The sequence below is a fragment of the Manduca sexta genome, chromosome 24, assembly GCF_014839805.1.
Source record: "Manduca sexta isolate Smith_Timp_Sample1 chromosome 24, JHU_Msex_v1.0, whole genome shotgun sequence".
Taxonomy (NCBI): Eukaryota; Metazoa; Arthropoda; class Insecta; order Lepidoptera; family Sphingidae; genus Manduca; species Manduca sexta.
In genome coordinates, this window is record NC_051138.1 from 3,655,226 (window position 1) to 3,670,138 (window position 14,913).

The 14,913-nt window shown below is 32.1% G+C and overlaps 1 protein-coding gene across 2 annotated transcripts in view; it reads right to left on the bottom strand.

Annotated features, from left to right (window-relative positions):
• Positions 1-6,123, bottom strand: part of LOC115440628 (pituitary homeobox homolog Ptx1) — a 53,586-nt gene extending 47,463 nt beyond the window's left edge. The window contains exon 1 of one of the 2 annotated variants that reach the window (XM_030165016.2): positions 5,786-6,123. The gene's annotated coding sequence lies outside the window, so the exon portion shown is untranslated. Of the gene's footprint in view, positions 1-1,852; positions 2,041-5,785 lie in introns of those variants that run through there. The other variant, XM_030165017.2, reaches the window with a different exon arrangement.
• Between the last annotated feature and the right edge of the window lie 8,790 nt (positions 6,124-14,913).

Consider the following 14,913-nt stretch of genomic DNA (forward strand, 5'->3'; position numbering starts at 1 on the left):
ATTCGCATTCTTTATCTATCTATTTCTGCTGCTTATCGTGTTATAAATATTTAAATAAATATATTATACTGAAAGCAAAATATTACCGGATATATAAAGTGAATCTAAAAATAAATAATGTAACCTAATTAATAGTAAATGAAATATGTAGCATAAAAAATAGATCTACAATAAATACTAGTACTTAAATTAAAACTAAACAAAATCTACTTAGATAAAAATTGACAAAAAAAGTATTTTACTTTTTTATACAAATTGTATTTTAATATTTACCACTTACTTAGCAATATGAGATTTATCATCTTGATAATATTCTTGTTTTAACTGTTATGAATGATCAAAACACATATAATTCATATAGGGTCATTTTGACATTGCGTTAATAAATGAAACCACGTTCTCATTTTTTCCCTGCTAGCATTGTGCCAAAAGTTATTTATGAATAACGAATATTTTATCCAAAAATCTTCCTTTTAATTTTCTGATTTTTTTTCATTTTAAAGTGGGAATATGACGTGTAGGTGAGTGTATTTCTGACTGAAAGTGTGATATTGGCCGTGGGACGAATGCGCTTGGAATAATATTATTAATGAACGAAAACTTAAAATATTTTTATTTTCGTTTGTAACTTATATTTTTTATTTGACATCTACGGTTCGAGTAACTTATTTTAGAGAGTTATTTTTAATAAAAGTTTATTCTTTAATTTAGTAATATAACGCAATGTCTAAATATGTATATGTTGTAATTTAAAGGAAATAAACAAAGAATAATATTATTACATTACAGTAATAACATAGTGATGATTAATGCAAAGATAAATACGGTATTATAAAATAACATCAGCTTGTAAAAATTATGATTTCACTGTATCATAAATAGAATTACCCTAGAATTTATTTACGATATTATATAGGTTTCAAACAAGCACCAGGCGGTATAAAATAATATGTAGTTCCAAAGCAATCAATACTCAGTATGCCTGTAAAATGACTTACAGAATTAGAATTACGGTTCTCCTATCTAGCCCGCATTTGAAATCCTTAAATAAGTTGAATAAAACTGTTAAATAATAATCAATTTAATGCTTGTAATATGAAGATAATAAACCTCTGAAGACCTGTTAAATGTATTAGGTAACTATTTTTATTCAAAAAGAACCATAGCAAGTAGATATTTTTTTACAGACTTCATAAGAGTCTATAAATTATAATACCACAAGAGTTTATAACATGTGTTTTTTTTTATAATTGACGAACTTCTCGCTCACCCGATGGTAGGTCCCATGGCCGTTTATAAAAAATATACCCAAATAAATTCATATTACAAAAGGTTTCATGGCACTATACTACGCACATTGCCATAATACCAAGTCTATACTAGGAGTTTATTGCAATGTGTTGCACAATAGTTTACATTGGCGGCAATATTCCAATGATTCTATGTCATGCATGTCCGGCAAGCTCCTAAATGAACAAAAGTCAGCTCAGGTTGCTATAATTATTAACAAATTACTCGGCAAAAATCGCTTATGGAAACTAACCTCTGCAAGTTTTCTTGCTAATCTAAACCTCGCTTAAGATTTTAGATTTTACACACACACACATACACACACATTTCACAGTAATAATAATTACAGCGACTACAATCCTTCAAATTAGAATACAACAATCCAACTACTGCTAATCTATACAGAGTCTCACAACGAGATAGTAAAAACTTACATCCAAAGTTAAAACACACTAAGCCATATAACTCAACGGCAAAAATATGACATCATTAAATTAGTCATCGGAAGTATTCCATAAGACATGTACTGATATACCAACCAATATAAAAAACGGAAGCCTACCTGTGTTTATAACCTCAAATTTTCCTGATCTCATGGCGTTTGTTGACAAAATACTGTTACAAAACTTTACGTTTTCTTCTCGGCACACACTTTATTACATAAACATAAATCACAGCTTAAGGACTCAAATTTTAACACTTGACCAATTATCTTTGAACATAACATTCAAATGAGTACTACTTTCTATATGAAATTCATAAAGGCAGTTCCCGTATAAAGTTGAATCGTCGGGTGTACCGCGAAGCGCGGTGGTACGGCGACGTCATGCCCAATTTATCACCGCGCTGTTATCAATTTAACACGTAGATAAAAATATCATTCGCCAGATACGAAACGTGGCTCACAAACAATTTTCGGTATTTTTAGGCGTTTTCAAACGTTCTGGGGCATGTTTGCATCGTAATGCCCACGCCCTGATTTGTAAGACGGTGTCCGTACAAGGAGGTAAGTGCAAAGGAATAGTTGTTGAATCAGTAATGTTCTAATAATATTATCATGCCTTAATCCGTGCATTCAACCCTATAAGCGTTCAGATAAAAAGTCGTCGCTAATATAATTTGTACCTATTTATAAAAAGAGTGTGAAAATTGTGCACAAGTACATCTTTTCTGACTATTAATTAGATTTTTTTTCTATCTCCGAACACTAACATAAACTTTCATCTATTTCAAGTAATGAAAGACTACTGCGCAAGCGTCCCACAGCGGACGTAAAATAACGCGGGTCTGCCTTAATATTTTTTCGCTTAAACTTGTTAATATCATTGTTACATAACGTTTTAAGGATATGCAAATAATAGTGCAATAACCTCCACTTATAGATTATCTGGATTTTTAATACAGTCAAGATTTTTTTGTTCATAAAGCTAACTAAAGGCTGAATAAAAAGATCGTGTAGTATATAATTATTAAATATAATAACAGCCCTTGGAACAAGTAGGGTTAATAACTTTAAATTTTTATGAAAACGCATATAAAATAGTTGCTTCGACGGAGTCGGTTTAAAAGAAAAAAGTTTTCAAGAATTATTAATTATCAAATGACGCTTGTAACTTCATACCAATATATTAATTATATATGTATAACTGATATATGTATGTATACTATGTATTACATATGTTATGTATGTATACTATACGTATATTTATGTATAGATTATTGGTTAAAAAATAAAATAATTTTAATTATATATTCTTAAAGCCCTACCGGCTTTCATTTATTTTTATCGAAATATTTTTTACTTAAACAGTTAAATGTAATACCAATGAATAATGTTATTTTTTCAATTTGTAAAAAATGTGTATAATGTAATGACTAAAATACTTTTACTCCTTATTTAGTCAGTTCTTTTAAAATGTCATGTAAAAAGCACATAATGTTGGGTAATGGCCGATACGGAAAATTATGAACATTAACTCATAGTTTTTTAACAAAATTGTACAGAAACGTTAATAAAATTATAGAATATTTATAACCGCACTGTTATGTTACTTAAATTTTGATTCTCGTGGTAATTAACTTGTTTATAAATTTAAAAGAAATACCAAATTACCTCGGCTTATAAATAAAAAATAATATTATTTTCTGAAAGCATTGAGGATTGTTGTTTGTCGATAGAAAAAAACATAATATGATTAATGTTTTTATTTTATATTCTTTTAAGAAATTAGGTAGTGAAAATGATTTATTAATTATTTTTATTTTATCAAGATTTGCTCTGTGTGCCTTCGAAAATCTAATAAGAGAGTAAATAGGCGTATTAGTAATTTTATTATGAATTGTTTATGATTTGTGAATTGAATATTATTATATTAAATAATCGACTTTCATAGATTTTAACATTTTTCATAGAATGGTCTCTTAGTAAAATAATGTTGATCTTGTATCTTCAAAAATAACTTATCATTTTCCTCTTTTTGGAGTTTAGACTTGTTAACGATTTATAAAATATTTTGCAAGAATTTTAATGCGTTATTAATTATTATTTTATTGGTGATTTCACATATAAGATTCAAATGATTTTAATATCTTATTTGTGTTAAAAATAATACCATCAGACGCCTCTTAGTTATACAGTTATATTTCTAACAAGATATATTTTTAGTTTCTATGTTTATAGATTATAAAAATTAAATGCCATGAAAATCTTTAGAAAACAGTGATACCATTAATATTATTAATTATTTTATATCATCATGGGGGATATTATTTTATTAAATATAGATATTATTTAATTTTGGTATTGTGGACTTTTATGACCGTTTTTGAATTTTTTTAATAATAAAAATATTCAAGCGCAAGATAAAATAGATAATTAGACTTTAGACTAAATTAGACTTTAATTCGGTATTATACAAAACCAAGACTATTATTAGTATTATAAATATTGTAGGTAAATCTATAGTATAGTCAATATTTTAGCTCTCAATATTCCAGTACTTTTCATGCGTTAACATCAGAGGAAATTATTTACATTCCATGGGACTAAATTAGGATTTTAGATTTTGACAATTAGGTAGTTTTGATTTTGCGAAAATTTTGCTTTTATTTATTCTTGAACAATTTATACTTATTAGATGAAAATATTCATTAGATTTATTACTAAAATAGAATCGAAGTTCTTGGTATATTACCTACGTTAGTCGGTCGCTAACTGAGAATTCTCTACATTATTTATATATTAATTCGTGAAGCAAAAAATTTGTATTTCTTTTCACGAAAATTACTCGACTTGAAGCGTATTTGGCACAGTTAAAATTTATATGGAGAAGGAGTGCTGAAAATTTTTATTTTATAATACTTATGTAATATGCATTAGAATCACGTTAAATTAGTAAAAAAAATATAACACACACTGCCACGCGTTTGGCACACGTGGATACTCTTTTATTTATTTTTAAAGTTGGTACTCTAACTGAGAGGAGATTAATATTTTTTTGTCTTCAGTATCTTACTGAATATGAAACATAATCATAATTTTTTACATACATTAACAAGTGATTGTGAAAAGGAAACTTTGTACCTGTTTTTAAGCTTATTGCGTGCTCGGAGGAACACTGCCCTCCGAGCACGCAATAAGCTTTGGCATAATTTAAGTTTATGTAGAGAGGGGGATCAATAATATTTATGTACCTATAATATGTGTACAAATATATTATTTGCCGGTCGAATTTCCGCAGGTGGTCGACATCTAATATAATTAATTATTTAATTAAGTAAATAATTATTACCTACTGCTGCAAAGTGTACCCCGATTAAACGAGATTGCGGACAATTATTGAAAAAAAAAACTAAGGACTAATTAACATATTTGTAGTTGAACTTGAAACTGTCTTTGCACCTATTAACATACTCTTCTAAATCGTTTTTTGACAGCAGGAAGACTATTAAGAATTTTTATGATCTAATTTTCTTAATAAATATGATAGAAATTTGAAACAAACCAAAATACTAACCGAATAAATAATAAATATATGATGAATCTAGAAATAAGTAAGTTGGATGGGAGTCAAGAAATCGTAGTTTGAGAGTTCAGTTACCGCGACAATTTATGCTTGATCCGCGCAGTCTAACCATGCGGTCTATACTCGACGCATGTTGATACATAAGCTATACAGACGACATATACTTGTAGCCATTATTTTCGTCTGCAATATTTAATGCAATTTTATTACACAGACGGGGCACAATTAATATATCAAATCCAAGCGTAATCGTCTTCACCTGTTCAATATAAAGATGACTTCTGAATGAGTACATTATATGGATACTAACGAACCTAGCCATGAGCGACACATAAATTAGATAAAAAATTGTCTTATAAATATTCCAGAGTAATTTGGCCGGCGACGCAGCCTCGGCCGCAGACCATTACTATGACATACGGCCTGATATAAACAAACCGTGTGGCGATTGGTAATGTCAACATACTCACAATTAGATAAAGGCGGACAGACGCCGGCGTATTCGACTCCGCGGATATTCACAGCGTGCGTACACGAAATCCGCAGATATCCGTCATAATCTGGCGCAAGCCCTGGATTACAGCTCTCCGGCGGCCGTCACCCACTAACGTAAACACAAGAACGGCGCTCACCGATACCGATAAATCAAAGCGCACGATCGCGACGTCGTTTATCCGCTAAATCCTGTCGGGATCGCGTAAAAAATACTAGTATTAAAAACAGTCTTAAGTGGGCTTACGTACGCGGCGCGGCCGGCCCGCGCTCGCTCTAATCTCGGCCACTTCCCGGACCAATTTGAACCTAACTCCACCACTCTATACATCACGCGGCCGCCCGCCCACCGCGCCTCCGAGCGCTCTCCGCGCTAGCCGTCTCTCTCACTCCCGCCTCACACCGCCTATCACCGTCTTTGTCGCGCTGCAATCTCGCTCTCTGAAACTTCAGTGCGTGCGAGTGAGCGACGTGGTGGCGCGGGGTGAGCGGTGGCCGGCGGAGCGGAGAAGTGCGCGGCGGAGCGGAGCGGGGGTGCGGGGGCACCGGCAGTCAGCTGGCCGAACTTGTGCGAATAAAATCGACTTTTTATCGGCTCGATGACGTCGCGTGACGTCACTGTTTACTCTTGAGTAGTGTAAGCGGCGGTCCTCGCCGATGCCGTCCACGCGCACCTTAAGAGAATAATACAGGTTTCTTCCGCTATCGTGTATATGAAGACTCTATGTAAATTTCTCAACAAGTTTTAAAGTAGTATATTAGTAGTGTTCAGCATTGTGTGTCTGGAAACAACGCTGCATATCAATGTTAAAGTCAACTCGCGCTCCTGCGCTCGGCGAACTCTATCAGCAAAAACTCATTTAAATGGTGCAATATGTTTTCCTTAAACCGTAAAATAATTGCAGTTTAAATCGCTCGGCGTGCAGTTGAGTCGCCGCAATAAATAAGCGCCGAGCGGGCTCGCAACGTAAACAGATCGGGCGCATTAACCGCGCGTCGGCGTACATAAAGAGAGCGGTATAAATATAAAGTTCCCACTCGCCGCCGCGCAAACTTAGCTAAACAACGCCATAATTGCCTTCATTACTTAAATTACTCAAATTATTTATTCAAAAAGCTGGCAACATTTAGGCAACGGCGGCCCCTCCCTGGGGCGAGGCGGGGCCAATGGCAAAGGGAACCGCGGGTGGGCGGGGCCGCGGCAACATGGCGGCGCCGTCCCGCCAGCCGACGGCCCGCATGCTGTTTCAGTCTGTTTTTCACGCGCTGAGTTTCGCGCGTTGGCGTGTGTAGGTAATTAGTTGCATTGTTAATGAGTGCGTAGCGGCTGCGTAGCCGAATGTGATGCTACGCGAGGCCTGTGCGTGCTACGCGGCTACGACGGCGTCGCTACGAAATTGTGTCCCGACGGGAATGAGCCGACGCGACGCGACGTCGGCGGCACCGCGGCGGCACCAATATGTGAACTATATCGTCGGTGATACTGTAATTCTTTATCTAATAATTGCACTGAATTACCTTTAATTTTTTCATTAATTAAGCATCGCGCCATTTATATCTTTCGTAATACACGAGTTTATATTATTACTTTTATACTTACCTTCTATAAAAGAACCAAAGGCACCTAAAATGTGTTGCACTATCACCGATTGATATAATTATTAGCCTAACAATTTAACTTATTTTGTGATTGGATCGTTGTATATTTCGTCTGTTCCACAATATTGTATTTAAACATTTCCTCTATTTATAAACTAATAGATATTACAAATCACAACTTACGTATTATCATGCGCAAAAATCCAAATAATTAGATTTTTCTAATACCTATTTAGTATAAAATATAATTTATATTTGTCCATCAGAAGTTATTACAATTTACAACAGAACCCAATACAAGATACATAGCCGCGGTAATAGTAAAATATATTATAAATAAAGATTTTTGCAGACTGTACTGTGTATTATATTACTGTAATTTTATACATTTTACAGATAATTAATTATTATTGATAATTTGAATGTAAATAATAAATGTACATATGTATATTGTCCAGTGGCGAAGGGTCCTTATAAACAGATTCCTGACAGCTTCCCTTTTTGAGTTTATATACCTAAAATCTAATTAATTATCATAACAACGATTTGCAGACTGCAATCTATCGGCAAATTTCACCCTTCGCCTCTGATATTGTCTTAAATCTGAACTAATTGTAAATTTTAAGATAACATCTCTATTTGTTAGATAGTAAATAGATAATCTAATTTACCTTACAAGTTCAACTGTGATGATAGTTGAAAATAAAAATTAAATTATATTTTACCAATATTTGTTACTAAAAAGTTTGAAACGTTTGACACACAAAACGAAAATGTATTTATTAATATTAATTAAAAATCCTTGATAGATACTTGGAAAACGATTAATTATTTTAAGCGAAGATTATGGATTATTAAAAACTGTATAAACGAACCGACGTTTCATTTTTATTTGATAAATGACATACATCATAATCCCGATCATACCATGATTATAAGTTGGATTAAAACGCGATAATAGTATTAAATAAGTTGTTATCTTCTAGATTTTTTTAAGAATTAGCTCTTGTAATGATTGAGTGGATGGGCGTCTATGTGTCTGAACGAGGTGTGTTGCTTCAAAATAACACCCAATAGTACTCAAATCCTTCATGCATAATTAAAAAAAATTGCTGTCTTAATTTATTGCGAAAGTTAGTTTATTTGCTTAAAACAACCCAGAAACAACTAAACGGATTTGAATGAATTTTGCCGCACGGGTAGACCTAGATCAACACATAGGCTTTGTATCCCGGTAATTTGCTCCAATGGGAAATAATAGAGTTATTTAATCTGAATATTTAAATGACGCGTTCGTGGTTTTAGCAACTTTTTAGCGGGAAAGTTGTATCACGCGGGATAAGCCGTACTCACTAAGCGAGATTATAGTATGAGCGTATATAAAATATGGATCAAGAAGCCTCAGTTAAATACCCAATCCTTTTAGATTCTACCATAATTTACCTAGGAAAGGGTCTTCTAGAAGAAATTGAATTAAACATAAGGTTATAATCTAAATCATACAGTGCAACATGTATAAAATATTAAATTGCGTTGAAGCTGATTCGAGTGTAGCTAAAACGAGGCAAAACATACTATAATTATAAAATAGTGGGTCTATATCGATGGTATATCTTGTAAAGTAACTTTTCTTATTGTTGAATCTTAGATTTGAATATAAAAAGTTATATGAAAATATATTTTTGAAGCTGTATTGAAATTTACTGTTACAATATCCAACTCCAATACTTATTATACTCATGTTTTAACCTTTGATATAAATGCATTTAGTAATATAAACCAGAACCTATTGTACATATTTTTTATTTCTAATACAAAATTATATAATTAACTTTCAATTATATTGTGATGTGTGTATCAATGTAACTTGATATTAAAAGAAAACTTTGCACTTTTAGGCAAATTGCGCGCACGGAGGAGTATGAGATTTGGTGTAATTAAAGTTCATAATATAGAGGATAACCGCAGAAAAATATAATATATGATAATATGTATTGAAAATATGTTACATTTATCAGTCGAATTTTAGCCACAAGACAACTACAAGTATGAAGTAATATCTGAATCTTCTAGGAGTTGACTACAGTACTTTATTAATTCATGATTAAAAGCTCTGTGCTTAAAATACGGCTAAAAACACGACGCGACTCCGTGTCGTGTTATTATGATTGGTTGACAGACCAACAAATGACCGACGCATTCGTCTCTAGATAATTCATAAAATTATTATTATTAATAAAGTTGTAAAAATATTAAGTTTATTTGTAGAGAGCTAAATAATGCTTTAAATCTTTTTCTATTTAATACCTCACGGTCTTCGGGTACCATATGTTTATGATTTGATTTTAATTCGGTACTGTTGTTATATTTTTACAGCCGCGAACAAAAACTATTAAAAATATGCTTACTGGGAAAAAGCAAAAGCGATAATTTTGATTATTTATATATTTATTAGTACCGCCACATTGTACATATAATAACAGTAGAGTAGTCTTAAACATATTATTATAGTCACTAATATATACAACAAGTTCGGCGTACATAACATTTGCCACAGTACTCAGCAAGTAGCAGATTTTTATGAAACCTCAAGATGGTAATGCTATATGTACAGCTATAAGTATATTATATGTCTAAATATTTAATCTTGGCACATGAGATTACTGACATGTGGGATGTGGACTCTACAATTATTGTCCCGATTGTCGTTTCTGCGCATGGGTTAATAGCAACGAGCTTCGACCAACATCTTCAGAAGCTCTCAATTGGCCGTTGGGTCGGAGGCCAGATGCAGAAGGCAGTATTGCTGGACACGGCGCGCATTGTGAGATTCCTCATTTTGAATCCCTAACCGCCGGTGGCTTGGGTCTTGAGCTTCATTCATTCATTTTTTTATATGCATGCTTTTTATTATAGAATATATTTATAAAAGTGTAAAAAAAACTTTAAAATATAGAGAATGAGGATATTAATGAAAATACACATTTTTTTACCACAGATAAAAAAATACTTGAAAATACTTTATGTAAATAGATATTATTGAGACTCAATCATATCTAAAATCTTAAGAATTTTGAAACTTTTTGACTGCACAAACGATTTAAACAGTACATATAACAAACTAGCTTCTATATAGGGCTCTAAGTAGAAGCTCGTAGTAGCGATAAAAATCCTACAAGGCATAGTTTAACTATGTAGGTACCTATCGATGACGAAGGACACAAAATACAGGTACTTATACTAATTATAGTTAGATTTTAGCCCAATTTGCTATAATTATTAATTATTTATTTATTAATAATATATTTATTAATAGTTTGCTTACTTACATAATGGAAGCCAACAGGAATCGGGTAATACTGATCCTCCGCTACTGGTACCTACCTACTACTAAAAAAGTATGCAGAACCAGATTTCTATTAGAGAATATTACCTTTTACGTACTAATTTAAATATTGGCTTATTAGGTGAGGGATTAGGGATGTCCCATTATTTATTTTACCGGGATAAAAAATAACATACCTATACCTACATCAAATACATCGTCTATCTATACGCCAAATTTCAACCAAATCTGTTAAACAATTTTTGCATGGCTTATTAGGTGAAGGATTAGGGAAGTCCCATTGTATGTTTTTTCCGGAAAAAAAATTATATACCTACATTAATCAAAGACATGATCTATCTATATGCCAAATATATCCGTTAAGCGGTTTTTGAGTTTACTAACAAATATCCAGACAAACAAACTTCGCCTTTATAATATTGGTAAGAAAGATTATTACCCTGAAATATCCTTAACAATATTTTCCCTATTGGTAAAATCGACGCCTTACTCTCTATCTCCAAGTATTCAATCAATTTAATCTGGTATTAAAATATAATAGCCTACATGATAAAGTTGGAACTCCGCCTACATATAAAAATATATAACCGGAAAATATATAATCCCAATACCTTAGTGTTGCTATTTATATTACGGAAGTCCTAGAAAAAAAAGTAATAATATGATTGTAACCATCAACGACAAAAGTAAATATTGCTACTTCTATCATTATTTGTTATCGTACATAAATATTTTGAGTAATATAATTGTAATAAGTTTAAACTAGAAGCGTCATGCTGCTTCGTTCGTTCTTCATTTTATATCTGTTCATAATATAATTCTAAAATAATGCTTATTATTGTTTGTTTTTGCGGCTTCGCCCGTTTGAAAGAGATTTTCCGGGATAAAAGTCCCGTTAAATATTATCCCGATAAAAAGAATAGCCTACGTCCTTTCCACTGTCAAAAACTATTTCCATAGAAAATTCCATCGAAATACGTTCAGTAGTTTCGTGTTTATCGCATTTTGACAGGCAGTGGCGGCGGGGACCTTTATTTTGTAATATGTGTAAGGATATTATATGATGTAACCTAACCTAAGAGTTGGAAGTTGAACGCATTGAAAGCCAAGTTCAATGTTCACGTCTAGCTTACCTCCAACTCAAACAATTTAAGTGGGGAAAAGTTCAAATGAAACAGCTCTGTGTTCGTAAACCAAAATGAACTGCGTAGATGCTTCAAATAAATCTGGGGATATAGAAAAGAAAGCTACATCAGAAATGTGCAGAAAATCGCGTTTGAGTATGATTTGAGAAGTGAGAAAGAGATATTGAATGCGCGATGATAAGTTGATGATCATTTTCAATTTAGAAATAAGTAAGCATATCTGTTGAATAGAACGTCTGAACGAAATCGTAATAAATATCATATTTTTTTATTATATAGCCGTCACAACAGATCATGCGTACTTTCCTATGTTGCAACTGATGTCTAACCACCACGGAAACTCCAAGAAACTACTCTTAATGTACGCAATACTCTACACAGAAGGACACAATAATATGTTCAAAAGATATTAAAAGCTTTTAACAATCATATTTAAACAAAATCCGATATAAAATTAGGGGTAAAAGTGACAGGAGAACTGGTTTATAATTAGAGTATAGGACTGATACTTACTTATATATTTCTCTATATATAGTATATTACCGTACACGTTCGGTAACAAAAATGCCAGTGACGCAAATCAGGCGTTATGTGGCAGACGACAGCGGGCGCTGCGATTACCAACAGATTAACTGTAAGAACATAATCCCGCGTGTGCCATCAACACGTGAACTTGACCCCGCAAGCCCACATACGTTTGTACTTGGTACTTGCAATCGTTTATTGTAATTGCTGTAAGAAAGGTAGATTTCAGATTTAGGCCAAATTGTTAAAATTACTGTTTTTTTACACGGAGAATTAGCAATTACCTGGTTGCTTTACGGGTAAAATAAACAGATGTTAGGTCAAAAGATGTATGTAAAATTATTCTACCAGATTTAACGGGCTGATCAAAATTACGGTAAGTACTAAATTATGCTAAGTATGTCCAATATAGAGTAAAAGGATTTTTTCATTTTGAAGCAAATCAACTTCTAACAGAAGAAATAAGGATTTATTATTGTCTCCTCACTTTTACTACATCGTACAACATAACGAATAGGTATTTAATTGTTTGATTAACGACCGTACAGAAAATCTTGCCTAATGCTAATGATAATTTTTTGAATATGTATCACTGCCCAATATTGTTAAAACAGAGTACGAGTAAACCTATTTGTAATCTTCTGAGATACCTACTATTATTTGTAACATACATTATTACTTATCTGTGAAGACTTTTAATTACCTTTTTGTTATAGAAAATTTGTACGAAATACAACTGTGCTAATTGTTACTTTTCTGTAAACAAATAGAATAATTTAATAATCAATTACATCGATTTTACTTGTAAGCAATTACATCTAAATAAAATCAATGAAACCGGTAAATTTTTGCGTTACGTGAACACGCGCTAGTTTCATAATGCTTCAACCTATCCCAATAATGTCTAATAAGTCTTACAATCTTAACAGAATCAGTTTGAAAGTTCAATTGTGTAGTTCACAAGTTTACAGTCTTGCGTCGACATAGGCTTGAATCGGGCAGTCGCGTATTATACAATTATACTTAGATATCCCAAAAATAATTCAAAAGTAGTATCCAAATTATACCTTATTCGTGATCTAACTAATAAAGTATAATACTAATACTACATACAATACGTTATGAAGTTTAAACCTCCAACAAATAATTAAAATAAAGCAATTTTCTGCACGATTTAAGTCGTTTATTTCATCCGTTCTATTTTCGGTCTATTTTTATAGTTAGTTTTAATCCCTTTAATGTTTTTGTACGTCACATGTCTTATAATAAATTGGTCGGCTTGAAACTCATATGGTTTGGTTTGAGGGCAATAAACTAATAATGTATGTTATAATAATGAGTCTAATGTATAAGTCAAACGTGGCTAAATATTGGCACGTGACGAAAATACAGCTCAGAATTAAGAGAGAAAATGTTTTATTTATATTTCTTCACTACTACTAAAGCGTAATAATTATGGTTTTAAACATATTCGTAACTAGAAAAATTTAATCAATTTCTATTAATAAGAAATGCAACTTTCGATTGACACACACATTTTTAATTACACATGTAGACGTCCATTACAGCTATTTATTACTGCCAGGTATTAAGAATATATTTCGCTTTAAACTTCTATTCTTGTGAGCAGAATTTCGGCCACGGCGGTCAATCTCAACGAAGATCAGCCCCAGGTAAGTATGTACGCAAAACACACGTGCACTCTCTGTTCCTTCACTTTAATAGTCCGATGAGACCGCAATCCGACATGACCAGAGAGACATTAGGCGCAGGACCAACGGCTTTAATACATTGTGAAGTAATAATATTAAGATGGCGGCATTATATCCTCAGCCAGCAACGAAATCTCACGTAAAATTGTTGAAATAAAATTGTCAATCATTTTGTAAAGTTATCAAAACGACACCCATTCACGTAACAAGCTTTTAAATACAGATGTAAATATCCGATAAGTACCAAAATCATCTGTTGAAAACTATCTAGGTTCTATTTATTTATTTATTTAGTATTTGAAAAACACAATATTATAACCCAAACTCAAATATAATACGGTTTACAATAAAAAAAATGTAGTTTAATTCTTATATGCTCTTCATATATACTTTAACAACTATATTCGTATCAAAAGTGCACTAAATAAAATGGGTTTAGTTTATTCTAGGACACAGCCTCAGTTAAAAACACGTTTGATGATTTATTTCCAACAAAAATACAGTCGCAAAAATTAGAATATCTAAATCTATCGATAGTACATAAAATCAATAAAATTGATTGTTTTAACGTTAAAATAAACTATTATAATAATTTATAACAAAGTATAAATTCTCTTCTTCATAATAAATGGTCAGTAAAATTGACTAATTCACAATATTTAAACTGCGGACGCCTACGTATGGACTGGTAAATATATCATTAACAATTTATTAGGGATATAAATATGGTTTGAATGAAGATAAAGATGTTTCAATGTTTATCTATTTGAGATATATTA